Here is a 20,915-nt window from a genome sequence, read left to right on the forward strand (position 1 = left end):
ATACTGTTATTTTACAATTTGTCCTGTGTTCTGGATGAAAAAGCAGTGATTTTGGTGAGGTCTTTCTTCTAGCTACTGGGCTATAGCACCAGTTTGGTTGTTGCTATTTTGTGCTGTTCATGGGATGTTGTACATTCAGAGGTCTGAAGTGTTACTGGTTGTTTTTTTTTTCCCATCTTGTAGTATTCCACAACTACTTCTATTATTTCATTTCAGTGAAATGGGGACAAGCTTAGCTTTTGGATTTTCATTGTCATAGGAATTCTGGTATGATTTGTATAGCTTTACAACCTATGGTAAGAGTACATGGATTTAGAAACAGACATAAATTATCTGCTATCTACAGTAGTTTACTTTAAGGGGTTACACACCCGTGAGATTATAAAATCATGTTTATTTTTGATAAATTTAATTTTTTGATAGAAATACTGTTTACTGATGACAAAAAAAAAATCTGTTAACATCATAGATTTTTCTGACTTAATAGGCAATAAACTTAGCAAAGGTCATGTGTGACCTGCTCCAAAGAAATGACATCTTGTTTTGTATTTCTGCCATACTATAAGAATGTCCGCGGGGGGGAAAAAAAAAATCTTGCAGAAAAGAAACTGATAATCCTTAATTTTAAATTTATTTTAGTCCCAGGGTAGTGACTTAGTTGTCATCAGCAAGAGTATTCCTGTTTGGTTTTTTTTACTGAACTGAGATAGATAATTATGAATGTTCATTCTGTGAATGTTCTGGTCTCTAAACCACTTTTGGCCCTGGTGTATAGGATGTTTATGATTTATACTAGCAAGTAGAAATGGTGATATCTGCTGCAAGGGAATTCTGTAGTGTATGACAAATCAAATAATTTCATCTGTAGTGGGTAAACTTGATAGTAATTAATCTTAAAGTATGGTCAAACTAGGTTAAAATATAATTAAATAATACTTTTTCTCAACTACCCTTTGTATGTCTTTTATTCATCCCAGAAAATTTAATAAATCTTACTGAAAAGTGAGCTACAAACTCTCTACAGATGTAACAAGGTGTATTAGTAAATTTCGATTTTTCCTTTTTCAACTTCATGTTGAACTTACTAGCTTTGGTTTCTATTGTTGGGTCATCTTCGCTGCTAAGTACTTCCCAAAAATGAGAGCAACAACAGTACTACCTTGAAGTGATTTTATAGCAATAGTTTCTCAAACAAACACATTTCATAAATTAATCTACAAACAGCTGCTGATATATGGCTATAATACTGTAACTGCCAGCATAGATATTTATGGATTTTTACAGGAAAACGTCTATGGTGGTGGAAAACTCCTTACTTCGTGGGTTGTTCTATGATGTTCTGCTGGAAAAAGTAGCTGAAGCAGGGAAGGGAGAGGTAAGAAGGGTTAAAAACAAGGGTATTTTTACTAATTGACTTAAAGTACCTTAATTTCCATTTAAAATGAGTTTGAGTGCTCTGCTTCCCTTGAGGACTGGTGCAGTCACAAGGGGTGCTTGTCTTATATAACATCTCCCCTGCCACTTAGTTCTTTCCTTCCAAGATATTATCTTCAAGCTACCACAAGCATTCACTGCTCCCTAGCTGAAAGATCTTCCTACTCATCGCTTCTAAATCTAGCACAGTGGACCTCTAGATCTTATAAAGTGATAGTATATCCCACTCTAACATACTCCAGCTAAACTGCACTAAGCCTTAGGCCCACAGAGAGCAGGGTCTCCAAAGCCTACATCCCTTGAGCCAGCTCCTAACCTAACTCAACCTATATCTTGGGAGCCTACAAACAGCCTCCTTTTGTGATACCTTATCGAGGAGCTACCTGTAGCCTATCCCAGACTTTCCCTAAGGAGCTTGCTGCTATGCCCGTAGCCTTTCCTAGGTAGTGCTCCCAGCTCAATGTAGGTGAGAAAGATCTGAAGCCCTACAGCTCAAATGCGGCTGTGTTCTTGTGTTACCAACTGGCTTCAGAGGCTGTCTGGCTACCTCCCTCCCCTTCCCTTTCCATCTGCATGATCAGTCTCTTGTCTAGATCTGTTTTACGTTTTCTGGTCAATAAGTTTGGTCTTCTGGTTGATTTCTCTGCATCCCTAAACTACTCAGCCAAGTTTCAAAAGTATGGGTTACAGAGAAGAGTGAGCCTCTCCTGAACAGATAAAAATCAACGTTGGTTAGTTCAATACAGAACAGTGTAATGTAAGGTCTCGCTTTTTTTTTTCCCCTTGAGGATGTGGTAAGTTATTTTGTGAATGAGAGTGATGTTGCTCTTGGTTAGAAAACATTATGTTATGTGTTAAAGGGACTGACTAGTTAATTAACAAGAACTAAATTAGTATTACCTATGTGGAACTGTGCTTCTCATTGTTAGAGCTCAGCATCCTTACTTTGATGGGGAAACGTGTGCAAAATGAACAAAACCAGTCTCTTAGAGATTTAACTTAAACTGCTGGAAAACTTCCTCTAATGGATTGCATCCAAAAAATGAAAAGTGGATTATTTGTGTGCTTTGGAAAACTATTTAGAAGTCCATTGTTGAAACTCATTTTGCTTATAGATGTTCTACTGTTCTATTGTACAAGTCTTGTTATACATAGAACATATTCTTCCTAAGTTGTACAGTACTTTCATTTTAGATTTTGTTTTTAATTTGCACTAAGTAAGTTGGATTACTTAAAATATTTCCTTTTAGATTGTGGTCTTTTTGTTGTCTGTTTCTTTTGGTCCTTGGAAGCAGTGAAAATGCTTCTGGTAAATTAGTTATGTGTCATTGGGAATATTAATAATTATATGGAAGGAAACGTTAACACAGACAACTGGTGATAGAGTCTTTGGCAACAGAACCCTCCTTATCAGGAAGCAGCCTTCATCCAGGAAGCATTTTCCTCTTGGGGGCTAGCCGTTAAATGAGCCTAGGGAGTGGTGGATGCAGGATCCATTCTTTCTGGTCACTTTGGAAGCACAGGTGAATTGCTTGCACCTGTGCTTCCTGGGCTAGCCACTGACTTCACCAGGTGTTCAGGCTGTGACATAATAATTCTCTTACAGTTTCAAATGATTTTAGTACTGAGAACTCTCCAAAATGTCTTTTGTACTTAAAATTCATGGTTGCATTTCAATATTTTTTTTTTAAGACTTGCTGGCCATTTTGCCCCATTATTTTTTTGTCATAACTTCTTCATTGCTGATCAAGTTGTATCAGCCTTTGGAGAAAATAGGCCTCTGTGAATAAATCCCTTCTCTCTTCTTAAGTGCTTAAGACTTCATACAAGATTTCCTCTAAACTGTAGTGAAAATATGATCGTGTAGTCTAAAAATGTACAATTAATGATGTAACTGTAAGCTATTTGTCAGGGAGTGGTGAAGTGACAGGCAGAAACTCAGAGCGGGGTTAATGCTATAGAATTTCAAAACATTTTATGTGAATGGATCTTTTGGAATTCAGTTTGTGTGTTAGCTTAGGCAGGAGTATTGTATGCAATCTGGCAGAATGTAAATCTTCTGGACCCCAATTTTGGCATGATCTAATTCTAATGAAGTCTCATTTTGTAACATAGCAGCTACTAAAAATGCTTGTGCTTTTTGGCTGAGTGAGAAGAGATGCAAAGCTTGCTACCTACAAATTAATCTTAAGCATGTCTGTTATATTCACTGGAGAGAGTGTAAGTTAGACACTGACTTTTCAAAAGGATTAGATGTGTTTATCTGATATGCCACAGAATTATTGGGGTTTCAGAACAGCTTCAGAAGAAGCAGCTTCGGGATTTCAAGGCAGTTTCAGAATTTTCACCTTTAAGCTTCAGTGTATGATTCAATTCTTCAAAATGAAAGTGCTTGGAGATATTAGAGTAGGCCAGTCCTTTATACTCACCTACCTTATGCGCAAAAGAAGGAATAGAATTAAAGTATGTTGTAGGTAGGAGAAGCAGAGGTGATGTTCTGTAGATTTTTACAATAATTCAGTGACAAAGCCTAGTAATTTGTCATTACCTTTCTATTTATCTCTATAACCATGGAAATCTGCAGTTCTGTAATGCATGGGAGCAAACTCTTTAAACGTAAATGCAGATGGAATAAAAATCCCTTTGATTTACAAGTCAAATACATAGGGTTTGAAAGTAAGAGGCTCAGGAGTACGTTGTTAGTTTTTATCATAGCTTTCTGTGATGACTGTCCCTACTGAGTAATGAGATTTAATAGCCTAGATTTGCATCTGTACTTGCAGAATCATTCTCCCTCATTCACAACAATCTAGAATAGTATCAATCTACTGGTGAGGCTGGGCTTTGAGACAGCTTCCCTCTTCTGGACTGACAGTGAACATGAAGTCTTGAAGTTAGGTGCTAAAGAGCTGTATATCTGCATATGCAGGGGTCCTAGGTGTGGACCAAAGGATGTCTTTTGGCCATGACATCTCTTGAGATGATGAAGTTAGTATGTATTTGGTAAAACTCATGTGAAAATCCTTAAGTTTAGTAGACAAAGCAAAAAGCTACTGAGCACTACAATATTTCCAGCATGTTTTGAGTTTTACAGATTTTAAATAGTCTGTGTATGAAGCAATGCACATTTAAATGCAGATGTGCCTTCTTTAAAATTCTGTTATGAACAGATCTTTTGTTTCCCATCCTGAAGACAGGACCCAACTGGCACTAAAGTTCTGGAGGGATGAGCATTTTTGTTTTGTTTTTTTTTAAATGAAGCTTAGAATTGCTGCTGCTGTCAGAACCTCTTTGACAGTTTTCATTTATGAAGTTGTCTAAGCAATGTTTGCCTTTTATGATGATTTAAAAGAAAGCTCTCTGGTTTTAGACAAACAGAATTTTTAGAGATAGGCAGCTGTAAGTTGAAAAGCAGTGAAGGACAGCTGAGAATGCTGGATAGCTTAATCATAGTGAAGAATATGACTGGACTAATTTATTTATAGTTTATATTAATGAAATCCTGTTAAAATCACCCTAATCTCATAATCTAATGTTGCTTTCATTCTGCATAGTAGTAAGTCCGCTTTTAAAAGGCTGTGTATATTTCATATGCTAGTGATAACATAATAGGAGCACATGGAAATCCTATAAAGGTTTGAGGAAAAAACTCTCACGAGAAGAAAAACAGATGCAAAGCTATAAGCTTGCACCTGGAAATCTTTCACACGGCAGTTCTGTGCGTTCCCAACCACCCCATAAGGACAGAAACAACACAAACAGCTGATAATGTGATTGTGAGGAATGTGTTGACCGTGGTGATGACAGGGTGATACATTAACCCTAGAGAGCATGAGTGCACCTGTGAAATATTAGACTGTGCTTTTTTACTAGGAGGTCATTTAAGAAATATTTAAGAGTGAGCTATAAGATGGAAGGAGAGTGCAGTTAATAGAGGCTGTGAAGAAGTGAAGGATAAACATTTGGGGAAAAGCAGAGCATGCTTCAGAACAATTTATTACAGAGCTTTGGAAGCTTACTCCTTTCTCATTAAGAACAGATCTCAATCCACATTTCCTGTGCAGGCAAGCCTCTATCAGTGTAACTAATTAAATACACTAGAATTAGTAGACAAGGAGAGAGCTCCTAGTTTATATTAAAAATACATAATTTAACATGTAATTAGTGATTTATACTTGAAAAAGTGAAGGGGTAGGCTTCAGAAGGCTGATTTGACTGTGCTGACTGTACATTTCTAATTCAAGTTTGATTTTTAACACGCCAAATGAAACAGAAAATGCAACATGCATGGAAAACATTTAAAATTGAAATTGCTGTTCATTTGGTATTGCTTGCATTTTCTGACTCCTTGAAATGTTATCTTCAGTACTTAAGAATAAGTAATGCTTACAATTATATTTGAAGAAAGCTTTGTGTACTAGTGTTACTGTCTCTGAATGACGACTTTCCATTTTGGAGTTCCCCTGTGGCATGAAAGAAATAAGATGTTCAAGTGAGTTTTTTGATGTTGTTTCTATTTTTATTTATTTGGTACTGTGTAATGCAGCCTTATGGGAAACTTGGCAAACATTAAGTTGGGTTGTAACAGAAATAGGGATCAGGATGTTTTGTGGGGAAGATTCTACTCAGTCATGACACTTTGTGTCTGAGAAATGCTGAAATACCTTGGTTGGTTTACTTCAACATTGCGTTGAAACTTGATGAGAATGTGTAATCTTCTACAAAGGCTGATAAAAGGAATAAAATATTGACTGTATAAAATAGGGAGTGTTTTATGCAGGCTTGTGAACAGATGCTAGTTGACATGTTTTAGCCAGAAACTATGAAATTAATGATAAGGTTTCCTGGGAAAACACTTCTGTGAGCATTTGAGGAAAGCAGTTCTGAGCTTAAAATGTCCTCACAGACAACTGGATGAGAATTGATTTGGCCTTCCACCAAAGAAAAGTATACTCTTCACTGACAAGACCTGAAAGGAAAGACAAGTGCTGAATGGAGTTTAATGTTGAAGCAAATAGCCGCACGGAGCCCAGAGCTGAGTTTTATAGTGTGAAAAAAATGACAAAGGATACCAGGAGACAGAAATAGTAGGACACCTGGATATAGAATACTTTTTTTTTTAAATGATAAATTATAGAATTTTTTTAAATGATAGAATCAGCCTTAGGAAGTGACAAGTACCTGGAAAATGAATTAATATTTTGGAGGTCTCTCCAGTATTACTCCACCAGCAAGTGGAGGAAATCAATAGTAAGTATATTTAGGAGTACATTATGCTGAGTTATACTGATCTCATTAAACATTCCACTGATTAACAGCTATGGTACAATTGGTAATGGGACAAAGTTTGAACCCAAGACTTCTGCAAGACTGCTGAGGCTTCCTTTCACAGGAAAGGCATAGATTCTTTAGAACAGGGCTGGGTGAAGCTTATGTGGAAGTCTGAAGAGGGTTATCCAGAAGGTCAGGTGCTGTCAGCTGAAGAGAATGGAATAAACTAATTGAAATCTGAGTGCACCAGGAACTTAGTAAATGTCAGGCTTCTCAAGCAGCCTTCAGAAATGTGCTAAAATGGCCCAGGTCACACATCAGAATACTGCTGAGGGGAGTTTGATCCCTTAGAGTAGCGAACTCAGAATTTGGCTGTTTGCTGTAAGATTTCTTGGTTTGTAAGGTCAGATTGACTTGATAAGGCTCTGTACTTCCTAAACTAATTATGATTTGGAAAACTTTGCAGTATGATGTTCTAATAATCTGTCTGATTTAATCTATTTGGAAGGCACATATATGATAATGAAATAAACACTGCAAGTCTTGTTTCTTTAAGAAATGAGACTAAGAGTGTGATCTGTGCATCTCCTAACAACTTTTAAACCCATTTGTTACTTTAAACTAAAGCTGATGAAGGAGAGCAATCTTTAAGGATACTCTATCTATGAGCTTCATGAAAATACAGTCCATTTTGCCTGCCTGCCTATCAGTGTTCTTGTTGAGGAAAATGCAGTAGTGTCAGTTCAATTCTCATTAGTTGTTAGGTAGTCTCTAGGTGGCAGCATGGTATGAATGGCCTGATTATTTGTCAGATTATTGTTTTTGTAGACACAGAAGATTCCAGTTGTTAGTTCTAAAGCTGTCCATATTTTAAATCAGTTGCACTTGAGGCACTAGTATAAAGAAACCATAAAGGTGATTAATATTTGTAATGAAGAAATTGACACCTAGTAAGCCATTCATTTCAATAGACTTACTAAAAATGCTTAAGAACCTAAAGGTAAAAGTGAAATTCAATTTTGATTACATACGTGTGGATACTAGATTCTATGTCAAAATAAACTGATTAGTATTGATTGATCTATTGCCTTCCAAAGAAGTAATTAAATGGTAATACTGTTAAAGACAAATGAAGTACTTAGCGTGACACTAAGTGTCAAAAGGCCAAATCCTAACTTGAGAGTGGAGAATAACTTTGTGGTTATGTTGGGACTGATAACACGAAAAAGGCAGGAGGGACTTGTTCCAAAAAGAAGTGAGGTTTTGCTGGATCTGTGAGTCAGAGGAGCCTGCAGCCAAGCTGATCCAGCAGCTTTGCTTTAATAGGATGTGCAGAAAGGATGGGGAGAGTCTGATCTATTTCGGTATTGTGCAATAAAGAAAAACAAAGTCAGCTGAACTAAAGCTTTTAACATATTCCTGACTTTTGTTAAGTTTTTAAAAATGAAAATGTTGTGAATTTTTTCCCAAATATTAGAATTAATAATATGGTTAATTCCGAATAATCACTGTTATTCAGCTTTACGATTCAATTATTTGCCATTATTCAGCTTAAATCAAACTTTAATATTCAAATATTTATTAACCATCAACTAAAAGATGATGGATTAATGGGCAGCCAATATTAGGATGCAAGCAGTAATTTTGAAAAATTGAAAGTTGAAAAATGTACTTTACGTGCTAGTGGCACTTCTTGAAAATTTAGCTCCAATTGTCACCTTTAAGGTTACTCTTCCAGAGCATCTAAATTTCCATTTTGACTACTGGTTAAAAATACAGTAAGCTCTAACAGATACTTTTAAGCGTTGGGCCCCACATCCTCAAAGGCTGTACAGGTGTCTTTTTAAAAAAAATTTCCCTTAATGAACTAAATTGTATCAAATAACAAAGTAACATACATCTTATTTATACTGCTTAAAATGCTGGCACATTTAAGTGTATAAAACAAATGTATTTACCATAACTAATTAAAATGGCTATACATATGTAAATATATAATAAATGATCCTCTAACTTTATTAATTTATTTAAACTTTAGATTGCCATTGTGATACCTCCAGATATCCGGAGAACAATGGAAAGAATGCTATCTTCAACAACTGCACTTTTGGTTCTCTTTGATGTACATTCAAAGTCTTCAGCAGTACATCATACCACTTATAAAAGCAATATTTTGAAATATACTGGATTTAGTATAGGCTCTAGATTGGGAAGCTCTTGAATCCTAGGAACTTCTGGCTCTGACAAAAAGAGTAACTTGTGATCTCTCTATGAGTACTTGTTTGGTCCTCCTGGTAATAGAGATCATGCTTGTCAATATGGTTCTATTTGCTTACAGCTTGCCTCATGTTTTCTGTTGATTGTTTTGTGTTGGGGCTAGAAAATAATGCCTCATTCCTTAAATTGCTGACTGTAATAGGATTTTACTAGAACAAGTGAGTAAATAGCTTCTCAACTTGCATACAGTGGTTGCTAAAGGCTGGTTAAGCTTCCCTCCTACTTACCTGGCTTGCTTTGAGCTGTATGAAATCTACTGATGCCAGGCAGATTGATTTTACAGGGGCAGACTGGAAGCAGTTCTGTTAAAACAAAACACCCTCAAATGGATGAAGAAACAACTCTAAATTGTCATTTGGTTTGTGACTTCTTCAAGGTGATTTATGGCAACCATATTTCAAGCTGATCAGCAATTTTCTTCATACCATTTATGAAATATTTTTAAAAAACAAATAATTTTTTTCTGACTTCTATATTTATCAAGATTTCGTGTTTGTGGAACTCCTTGGGCTCTGTTTTAGCAGTATATGCTTCTGTATTTCTGAAGAAATGTGTCTGACAAACCAACAGAGGCTTACAGTTTATTTCTTTAGGAAGTCAACATAATGGGAGAAATTTCTACATCTATTCTGGTGCTGCAGCTGATCTCCTCACCGCCCCAGTATTGGAGGTTTTGTTTCTGAGCAATAAGGCAGACTAAAACACCTTACAGTATTACATGATTCTGTAATGTATCTGGTCATTAAAAAAAAAACCAAAACATAACAGTGACTGCAAGACTTTTTAAAAACTGCCAGTGCCTTTTGAAATATGCAAAGGAGCTGCTTTTGTGGACTATTACTCACTAGCCTCTCATTTCTATGGTCAAATTTCTAAATTTTAGGCTGTGACCTTTCAGGACAATGCATAAATTGTAGAAATGAAGCTTTCCACATTCCTGCATCTCTGTTTTTCATAGCAGCTTACTCAGCAGTTCAGGATTGCTTGTCAGTCTCATGCTGTCACTCTAAGCATCGAGATTTATGTGGCCAAAGAACTGGTCTGAGTAGGCACAACCTGTGCATGCTGCACAAGGGACTGGCATAATGTTAAGTTTCTCCTTTGCCTTTGTGATCTGCAGCTAGCACCAAGCCTGTCCTGGGGCCAGAGACTATGTCTAATGTGCTGTAGGAAACTTTTTAAACTTCTGTTTTAAACAGAATTTAAAAATAACTAAAGTATCCCCTTTCTTGTGGTGTCCTTGCTTTGGTTTCCCTAACCATTAATCTGTTGTTGTTCCTTTAGTATTGATAAATATGTAGGATGTGCATGGGAACAGCAGCAATGGAAAATCAGGTGGTGAGATCTTGGGCAAAGGAAGGTTTTGAGACTGCGTGACTGCCCAAATTCCTTAACTACTGGGTAAAAAGATATTTCTCCTGATATTGCTTTCCAAAGATGATTCCTTTCTTGGAAGGAAAACTCAAATGCTGTGTTCTGTTTTATGGTGCTGTTTATTTTCTTTCCTTAGGTTTGTTGAAGGGGGGGGAAAAACCCACACAAAAGCACTTCTTATGGTTGACTTAACTCATGCACTTTTATTTGCAGACATGTAGCCTGTGCAAAAAAGTCAGTTATATCAGCGAATACTCAATGCTTTAGAGTAAGGCCCCTCATAACAATTTTTGGTTTATAAGCTGGTAATCCACAGCAGCTACCACTGCATTAGATGGAAGTGATTTGCAAAAGAACTTGTAATGATCAAACCATTTAAAGTGTAACTGTGGGTACAGATTATGAAGCTTCCAAGCCAAGAAAGCCTACAGGTCTCTTGAAAGTGGACTCTGTCTGTATTTTGGTATCTAAATGTAGACTTAGGCTCTGGTTGAATTGCCTTTTGAATTTACTTTTGAAATATGTCCTTCCTAAAGCTAGCAGCAGTGCTGCCACAGAAGGTAGAGCTTCTGTCAACAGCATAAGCAATACAGCTTAGGGAATTTTGTACATAAAATACTAACACAAACCTAACCAACCAAAAACAACAAAAAAGCCAGCAACACAGGGTCTTCTCTTCACATGTATAAATAAGGAAATGGATTTTGGTCTATTTGAAAATGAACACATCAAAAATTTAAGTTCTACTTTGCCACCACAAAAGATGTCTGAACAACATCTTCAGAGCTGACTAAGCAGAGAAAGCACTACTGCTCACTACAGTACTAATGCCTCATATCATAATAAGAGAAAACGTTTTAAGGGCTGACCAAAGAATGAATTCTCACTACTTTTGCTGATGCTTTGGTTTTTTTCCTTGAGGTAAACATAGTGTCCAAGTTATATGTTGGTGTAGATTTATGCCCAAGACTTCCATGATTTTTACTTTTCACAATGAGAAGTTATTTCCAAATGCAGCTATATTTCCAGTGCTTTCCAGAATCTTTTTGTACAGGCTTGTCTTTGGTTTTTTTAATCTTTTTACTCCTAACAACTAAGCGGCTCTTAAGCTGTTCCATCGATGTCTCTCTCATGATTTGCTTGCTTACTCTTACTAGCTGCATGTCTGTAGGATTGGGACTATCTGTGCTGGCTGTCAGCTAAAAATAAAAGGACAAGAATGTGCTCTATAATACAACTTTGAAACAATTCTTGAAATGAACTATAGGTTGGCACAGAACCAAGGGAGGATGCAACTTTGAGGTTTCTCACATCACCAATTTGTAACCATGTGGTTTTGTTCCTTCTTGCTACTGAGATAACTTATAATCCCTTGCAAAAATAAATAAATAAATAAATCAGATATAACATGAGGAATGGGAAAGCATGCTAAAGAACTGTTTGGTGATTCTTGTCATCATTTGATATGGCAAAACTTGGAAGGCTTGATGCAGCCTGGCTTTGTAAGATCAGGAAAAAAAGAACCAACAACAGGAATTATTAATATTTAGTTGCAGGTAATGGATACTTGTTTTAATTTTACAACTGAATGCTTGTATTTTTACAATGCCCCATCTTAGTGGCCTGATCACATGGGATTTTGTGCAATAGAATTAATTGGCTTTGATTTGCTTTTAAATGCAGTATTAAAGGCTGTCTGATTTATAGGCATGGTGTAATGAATCAAAGAATGGACTGGGATTCAAGGAATTTTATTACAGGCTTTTCCTATGGTGAGTACAGTAACTTTGCAGGTGAACTAACCTTTGTGTATCGAAAGTTGAGACCTGGAGAAGTAAGTGACAAAGACATTGCTATCAAATAAAGGTGCATAAATATTTATAAATGAATGTTACTGTCAATTTCATTGTAGCATTTCCGCCTGGGATTATTCTAGAGAGATTGTAATGCAGAGACTTTAATTCTGTTTCAAAGCTGCTTCTCATGCTTTGTGGAACGTAAAATGTTCCACCCTTTCTCTGTCCCTTTGCTACTACTACCCTCTCTCTAAAAATTTCAGATTGAGGTGGCTCTCATTCTGACCTTGCAACTGACAGGAGATATACCTGTGGGTTTTGTTTGTTTGTTTTCTAACAATGTCAAATCAGGTGCTTCTGTTTGTGCTTGTGTATTTCAGGTTAGTTTATCTGGTGCTTCTTCCATCAGTAGCTTTTTTTCTAAAGTGACCTCTACAATGCAAGAGATTTATGGCAACATGTACTTTCATTATATATCAGTGTTACTATGAAAGCTCATTGCATCTCTGTGAGAGGAAGAATAGAGTTTCTCAGAATGAGCCTTCAGTATTATCTTTGTACATATGCTCTCTATTAAGTGAGATGAGGAAAGTCACTTAGCTTTCTTTCCATTTGAAGGTAAAATTGGAGTCTTGTCTAAAAGCAGATTGTGGTAAACTGGAGGTTTATTTGAAAAATATGTCAACGTTATTAGCTTGAAAATATATACTAAATTGATAGATTTCCTTCAGTTACCTCATTTTGAAAGCTGTTCTCAATAAACAAGAAAACAGTTTAGAAGTGATTTAATCTGCCTGAAAATGAGAAAATCTGAGGAAAGTATAAAGCACCATGTTTCTAAATATGACTTCTGTTATAAAGAGTGATAAACTATGTAATATCTTTGGCCCATTCTACTTCTTCCTGTTCAGATCTACTAGCAAATAGAAAAAATTATTTGTGTCTGGATTCTGGGGTTATTATGTAAATGTGTGAATGTTGGCTTATACTTCACTCATAGATAGCGTGTTGCTGGTGTGGTTGTTTTGGTTTTTTCCTCTCTTTTGGTGATGTTAGTATGACATTGGTACAGGTTATATGACAGGGCTTTTAGACAGCACTGTGTCATGACTTCACTGCCAGATGTTTTAGATGGCTATATGAATGCTTCATGTGCAAGATGCATTATCTATAAGTCCTCCCTGCTTTCAGGCATTATTGTGAAGATTTTAATGATGATATAAGTGCCAAGAAAGCTCATTTGTTTTAGCGTTCCACATAATGGCAGACATTTTGGCAGTGTTCACTTAGCACTGCTTAGGCATGTGCTACCCTTTCTGACTGAAGAGCTAAAATTAGGAGCCTTCTAGATTACCCTGTTTCAGAGGATAAACTAGGGATTTCTAGGGAAATTGAGCAGCTTTAGTACAGCTAATGAGAAACATGTGCCAACTCTGACTTTCTTCAGCACAGCACAGAAGCAGATAGTTTCGTAACACAGAGTTTTAAAATTCTTTCCATAAATACTCCATTTTGGGAATCCACTTGTTCTTAATCAGAATGAGCCAGTGATTCAGACATGGATTTCTTCTTGCTGTGGCTTCTGAACTCCTTCCTCACAGGTGAAGCTCTGGATGAAGAGTCACATCCACATTAAAACTCAACAACAGAATTAATGTGCCTTTGCTAGAAGGAAGTGAGTGGCTGTAAGTACAGTCATAGTAAGAATTTCTGATCCTAGTGAAGGGTAGTTAAGTCCACCATTTCAAATGTTCATGTAGTGTAAAAGAATTGTGACACTTTTTAGATCTTCCAAACTACCCTTCCCAGTAACCATATCCAGAAAGATTAACTCACAGCTGTGGTGTTTACTCACAGAATAAATGGAGGATGTTTATAGTTCTAGGCAACAGCTAGCTGTCTGCTGAAGGAAACATCCAAAACTGAAATTGTGCTTTTAAAAACCAGTAAATAGTAGATCTTCACCTACATGAAGATTTGTTCTGTGCTTTTACCTGGCAAGCAGTTAACACGGCACTGTTGTTTGCTCACTTACCCCCAGTTCCAGTGGGATGGGGGAGAGAGTCAGGAAAAAAGGTAGAACTCTTAGATTAAAATAAAAACTAAGACAGAAAAGGAAGAGAGAAATTACAGTGATTATAAATAAAATATATACACACACACACACATACAGGTCACTCCAAAAGCTGCCATACCACCAACGGCTGCTTCTGATGCCATGTGTAACTGACTTAATATTGCTTTCAGATATTATTTGGTGTCCCTCCTCAGATTTGTTTTTCTCAGCCCTAGTACTGGACTATCCCAGCTGCTGTGTGCCTGGATGTTTTCCCATGGAATATAATTTCCTACTTCTCATCCTTTCTACTGTATGTAGTCTTTATTTTCTTTCTTAATTTTTATATACACATATTCTTATATGTGCAGCCTTTACTTACAAGTATGTCCAAGTTTGTGTTTTGCTGTTTTATTATGTATAATTTCAAAAATTACCTGCAGCAGTGTAACATTCTTAAATGCTTTTGTATTAGCAAATTTTGCAATTTACTTCTGTACATATAACTTATGAAAAAACCTTAAAACTTATTAAAAACTTACAAAAGCGAGGGATAATAGTTTGTCACAGAGGCATTTGGGGCACTGTGTTTTGTTTTCCTTTGAGGAAAAACAGTTTGGTCAGTGAAAGGTTTGCCCTGGGTAATGCAGTAATGTCATAATGTGTACCTGGTCCACAAATGTTCAGAACAGATTTAAATTTCTGTTTAGAGCTTATATTTTGTGTGAGTATTCTTCAAAATGCTTCTGGATCTTTGTGGAAATATATGCAAGAAAAACAAGTTTGCTCGGAAATCATGAGAGTCTGTGATCCAAACATTGATACCTTCAATGATGATAGTTCAGCACTGTTTTTAGATCTAGAAGGTGCAAAACTTGAAGTAGAATTAACATCTAACAATGTGATAGACCATGTACAATGATATGATACTGCATATCAGGGTTTATTTCCAGTAGGAAGCCATAAATCTGGATAGCTGTACTCACCTCTTTCTCATGTGCTTGCAGTATACACAAAAAACTTTTCATCTTGCCAGTTATTTTTCACGCAGGTGGTTTGGCTACTCATGTTCAGTATTTCCTCATCAAGTTTTTGTTGTCTTATGTTTTATATGGCAATTTATCATTAGTGATCCCAGGAGTTAGCACTATGCGCAAGTCCACCAGTCTCCGTTCTCTGATGAAGCTGCAGTTGTGAAGTGTCAAAGAACTTAGTGGCTTTGAGCTTTTGCTCTTATTTGTTGACATTATTTTGCAGTACTGTTATGTCTTTCTCAGAAGTTTCTATGCTGTATTTGAGAATTCTCTCCTTTTTTTTTTTTGCTAAAAATAAGAGTAAAATTGAGGTTCAATCAAGTAACTGTTTTTTTTCTGTTGTAAGATGTATTTTTGATGGCTTCACATGTTATTTATCATGTGAAGATGAAGACAGATCTGTGAACTTATTGTGCTCCTTTTGTAGCCGTATTTCATTGTTAAATTCTTATGTGAGTCTATTTAAGATTTTGGTGCCTGCCTTTCTCTGTATTCTGGAAATTGGTGGGTAAATTTACACACAGATGGGCCAAATACCAAAACTGAAATGCTAACAAAACTTTTCTAACTTTACATGCCTGAAACTGATGAATGTAAATATACTTTGTGACATAAAGATGTAAGAAAGCGGCTCTTCATATTATATATAGACTATACTATAACTTTATTTTAAAAAATAGAGTTTACAGCTGTTTATTTTCTGTGCAATGAGGCTACTTGTAGAGGCCATCTGACTAAAAGCCTACATCCTGCAATTCATAGTACTAAGGTATATCATAGACCATTGTTTACATGACTGCTTGTGTTTCATGACGTGTATCCTCACATACAGATGTTTTTCATCATTGACTGCTAATACTGAGTGCGTGTTACAGTACTCTATGCATTTTTGTGGCATTTTGTATGTTTAAACTATATTCATTTTGAATGGGAATTATTATGTATTTTGACTGAAGGAAATGAAACTCATCCCTTGGATACTTCTTGGTTTGCTTTCTCTGCTTATACAATGGCCTTTTACTATTCTAGAAAAAGGCACAAACCTTTCACCAGCTAAACTTTTGCCTTGCATTCCTAGATTAATAATGCAAGCAGGTGATATATATGAAGTCACGTGAAGGATGACAAGATGACAGAAAATGCTGCCACAGTACAGGGTAGAGCTGGTTTGCAGAAGGAAAGCACCAAAACAGAGTGGAAGTGATATTAAGTTCTTTACCAGGAGAGTGGTGAGGTGCTGGAACGGGCTGCCCAGAGAGGTTGTGGATGCTCCATCCCTGGAGGTGTTCAAGGCCAGGTTGGATGAGGCCCTGGGCAACCTGGTCTAGTAAATGGGGAGGTTGGTGGCCCTGCCTGGCAGGGAGGTTGAAGATTCATGATCCTTGAGGTCCCTTCCAACCCAGACCATTCTGTGATTGCAATAATTTCATGCTTGAAGTCCTCTCCGAATAAAAAGGATTCCTTTAATGAGAACTGCAAAGGTAAAAGGCATGGGGAGTAATAATTTTCAGCTCTTAAGTGACTTTAGCTCCATTACAGATTGGTTAAACGAATGCATTAACTGTTCTAAGTTACTTGAAAATGTGATTGAAAAGCTCTTTCTAAATGAGTGATCGGCAAGGACAGGGAAGAAGTTTTGGAAAGAGTACACAAAACCCTGACTTTTTATTTTTTCTCTCTTCTCTGTATGTAGGAAAGAACTGTAGGCCAACTAGTAAGAAGTCCTAGCTGAAAAGCTTGATTTGAAAGTGAACATTCAGACTGGATTCCATTCAGAATGGGAAGGAAAATAGAAAATTTCTAAATGCTTTTAAAGGCAAAAATGATGGCTGATGACTGATTAATGGTTTTCTTCAACGTTCATTTATATTAGCTTTAGTTAAAACAAAAATCACTTTCCATTGGAGAAACAAAAAGTTGAAATGAATGCTCAGCTCTTTTGTAAGTTCCCACTATCCCCCCATTATGTTTTCAGTCTTCTCTCCTATGTAGTCTTCTGGAAAAATTGGGCACAATGTTGTGTGATATTTTTATTTCCCTTTATCTTTTAGTACAAATTGGCTTTGTTGATGTGTGTTTATAGGGGGAGATTTTTGTATAGTGGTAGATGGAAACAAAATGGAGATCTAGTAGGAGCTGTTCCTGGTTTTGGGCAAGAACTTCACACCTGCTATTCTTCCTCGTATGTTCCAAATTGTTTGTGAAGGGTTTTAATTTCATGTAATGAAGGAATCCCTAAACGCTGAAGAAAGATAAAAGGAAAAGTTCTAATATAAAAGCCCGAATGAACAAACATATGCTTGTGTTTCTCATTGAAATAAATCTCAAAATCTTTAAAAGGGATGATTCAAAGCCTGCCTTTTTAAATTCCTGACTTAAAACAAGGAACTCTTATGTTTTTTATAAATAAGGCCATGTTCCAAAACAGCTGAATTGTCCTTGTAATCTGTTCCTAGAGTTCTCGAGAAATTTATTTTAAATGGTGAGTTTTCTATTCTCTAGGGTTTGAAAAGAAAATACAGTGGTTTAAGAACAAACCAACAGCACAGCTAGGATGAATCCATGGATTTGGGCCTAGAAATAATGGCCTGCAATTCTTGTAAATACTAAGGCATTCCCAGTGTGAGCTACAACTTAAAAGTACAATCTGATTTTAGCAAATGCTGCAGCAGTGTGTGTAGCTGGAAAGGTTGTGTTGTGCTGTGGGATCAGAATTTAGTATTCTCTTCAATTTCAGTGTTTTTAAAGCTACTCGGTTGCCTTTATCAGCTCTTTCCTTCTCTGGTGGCTGGTTCCTTTTGCAGCAGCAAGATCAGTGTGATAGAGACTCAGTCATTTTTGCTGGTGTAAGTAGTAATGAGTTTCTGTCTTTAGCCATTAAGACACTTCATTGTTGCAGTTCACATAATTTAATAAAAATTTCTTATCGTAAGCAATATACTATCTAAGATTCTTATTTTTTCTTGTCAGTTCCTACCTAGGAACTGGGAGGAGGCTGAGAAAGATGGATTGAAGTATAACTGCAGTAATGCAGCAGCGTATAAAATGCTGCTAGCTGCAACAGTTATCTTACATCTGCTAAGCTTTTGCTAGCAAGCTGGACTGGCACCCTCTGGTTGGAAAGCAGTCTGGGAAGCACAGCTGAATCCCATTCTGATTTCATTTTTAGATGTAAATTTTGGAGGGAAATGTTTAGGAAGTGAATGACCTGATGAGATGGAGTGTCCTGCTTTTGCAGTGAAAGTCCGATATCTAGGTCTGTGATGTGGTGAAAGAGAGAGGGGAAAAACAAAGAACGTGTGCACACACACAAAATCAGCGTAAATAAGTGCTTCATATACTCTACATTTTTGAACCCATATGGGTTCTATATGTACCTCTTAGTGCATATGTGCCCACACCCTTTTTCCTGTAAGCAAAGGGACAAGCGTTCTGTTCCGTAACATTTTTTCTCATTAGGTTTAAAAGGAAGTGGTGAAAGCTGAATAGGAAACACCAGGATTTTGAATACAACCCCAGAAGGTATCATTAATATACTACTTCCTGGGAGGAGAGAACAAAGTGGACCAGATTATGTACGAGTAGGTCTGAGAAAATAATGTGGAAAGGTAGAGGGAAGCACTAGCTTATGGAATGATCTGACTGGGATATCACATCATCTCACTTTGAACAAAATATTTTTCATACAGTTTCACACTTCTGGCATTTTCCTGTCTTTCAAATTGTTCTTAATACCTCTTGGCAAAAGTGAAATTTCTTATCACAGGGAGCGACTTTCAATTAATGCTTGTCTTTTGTGAAAGAGGCCTGAGGTACTGCAAAAACACACAAGGCTCATTTGATTCAGCGGATGTATGCTGTGACCAGCTGACAAAAGTTTGACTATGGAGTTAATGCGAAAGGCATATGATCAGCTTAAAAAGCATATAGCTGGGCAGAGGGAAAAGTGTTTCCAATTTTAATTTTTAATTGAAGAATATTTTTTTTATTTGATGGGTACAGAAGATTCACATAAAAGGAGCTGATTTTACTTCCTCCTTCTAAACCTAAAGGAGCTGGGTTTCACACTGTTGAAGGATTTTCTGTGAGATGTTCACGCAGCTCTGGTGGTGACAGTATCTTGGCTTCAGTTCTGAATTTGGTTCTAAATTTAGGATTCCTCTTTGCCTCTCCCTTGGAAATGTAGTTGTTCCCTTCCCTGCGTGGTATCAATAACAGTCTGTCTCCCTTTTAGCATTATTTCTATACTTGATACTTGCACGGTGTGTGTGAATCTCTTTATATCTTCTATGACTATCACCACATACCGGACATACGTTATTTTCGTTCTCACAGAAGCAATTTACAATAGATGAATAGATGTTGACAGTTCCAGGCAGCCAGAGAAAAGAGTTGTATCACAACAGACTTAGTTCAGAATAAAAAAAATGTTGCTGTCTCCTACCAAATTTCCACAACTGCTTTATTTGAGTTATCCACGTTTCCTATCTCATTTTTGGCAAGAAGTAAACAAAAATCAAGCAGAAACCTGTAAGGCGGTCATGCCTCAAGGACAGATTATTATTTTTTTTAAATTTTCCTCTTCATCAGGTCTCTTGTTAATGTGTTGCTACAGATGTTTATGTGGCTGCATCACCAGTACTAGCAGTCCTGTTGCGTGAAATGTCTTGTCTGCCATCAAAAATTACAGAGAGACAGCAGGCAACAAGACGATAGATCAGCCAGAGTGTCTACAGATGTTTTTAATCTGATCCTCTGTTATTTATACAGTGTCATAGGTATGCATGTTGTTTCTGCAGTTATATAAAACATGAGAGCTTCGTATCCTGAGGGGCTTACAACATACAAGGTTGTAAATTAAATCCTGCAAGATTTCTGGTCATGCTATCCAGTGCCCTTTGTGTATAGCTTGCAGCAAGCATGATACGGGATATGCCCATTCTTCTAGGTTGCACGTGCGAGGAGAAGAAGCATGTTTAAACAATGTACAGTGAGAGGTCTATAATGAATCCTCAGGGCCTTTAACACTGTTTTAAACCTATCTCAGGTCAGCAAAGTGTTCTTATTTAGGCCTGAACTATATTTTGTTGAAGGAGAGGACTTTGGAAAGTCACAAACCTACGTAGTCCCCAGTGAAGACGGTATCTGCATATGTCTGTGGTTACTGCACTGTGCGCTGCAGAGTAGTCTGGAGGTATAGAGCTGAGTGAAAGAAGCAGATAAGAAACCATTCCTTATCATCACAATTAGTCCAGAGAAACATGCATCAAAGTAACAGGCACTGAGAGGAGTTTGAATATTTTTGGTGCAGCCAAAACATTAGTATTTAAGAAGAATGTAGTTTTTAAACTGACTCATTCAACTCAAAATCATGTGGATAATGTCTCTGTAAAGTTCAAAGTCATTATGGCATTGTATAGGTAAAATTCTTCTGCCTGAAAGCACCAAAATATTTCTGCCTTAGCAAAATCTGCTTTTGTTTTCTAAATTGATCATGTTCCTTTTTTTAATTCCTGTGTATGACCCAAGCGTGTTTATCCTACTGCATGTTTTCACAGATTGATTTTTAGAAAATTCCAGTATGTGAACCGTGATGTCTCTTGGCTTTGTGGAGTTTGTTGCTGAAGCAGAGCTTGGAAGCATGCATAGCTTTTCAGTGTATACGCATCTTGT

The 20,915-nt window shown here is 36.7% G+C and overlaps 1 protein-coding gene across 7 annotated transcripts in view; it reads left to right on the forward strand.

Moving 5' to 3' along the window:
* Positions 1-20,915, forward strand: part of JADE1 (jade family PHD finger 1) — a 150,634-nt gene that overhangs the window by 46,903 nt on the left and 82,816 nt on the right. For 5 of the 7 annotated variants that reach the window (XM_046941074.1, XM_046941072.1, XM_046941070.1 and 2 more), the window contains one exon: positions 1,285-1,375. The exons of the other annotated variants lie outside the window; for them this stretch is intronic. The gene's annotated coding sequence lies outside the window, so the exon portion shown is untranslated. The remainder of the gene's footprint in view (positions 1-1,284; positions 1,376-20,915) is intronic. 7 annotated transcript variants of the gene reach the window in all.

This window comes from Gallus gallus, chromosome 4 (assembly GCF_016699485.2).
Source record: "Gallus gallus isolate bGalGal1 chromosome 4, bGalGal1.mat.broiler.GRCg7b, whole genome shotgun sequence".
NCBI classification, from domain to species: domain Eukaryota; kingdom Metazoa; phylum Chordata; class Aves; order Galliformes; family Phasianidae; genus Gallus; species Gallus gallus.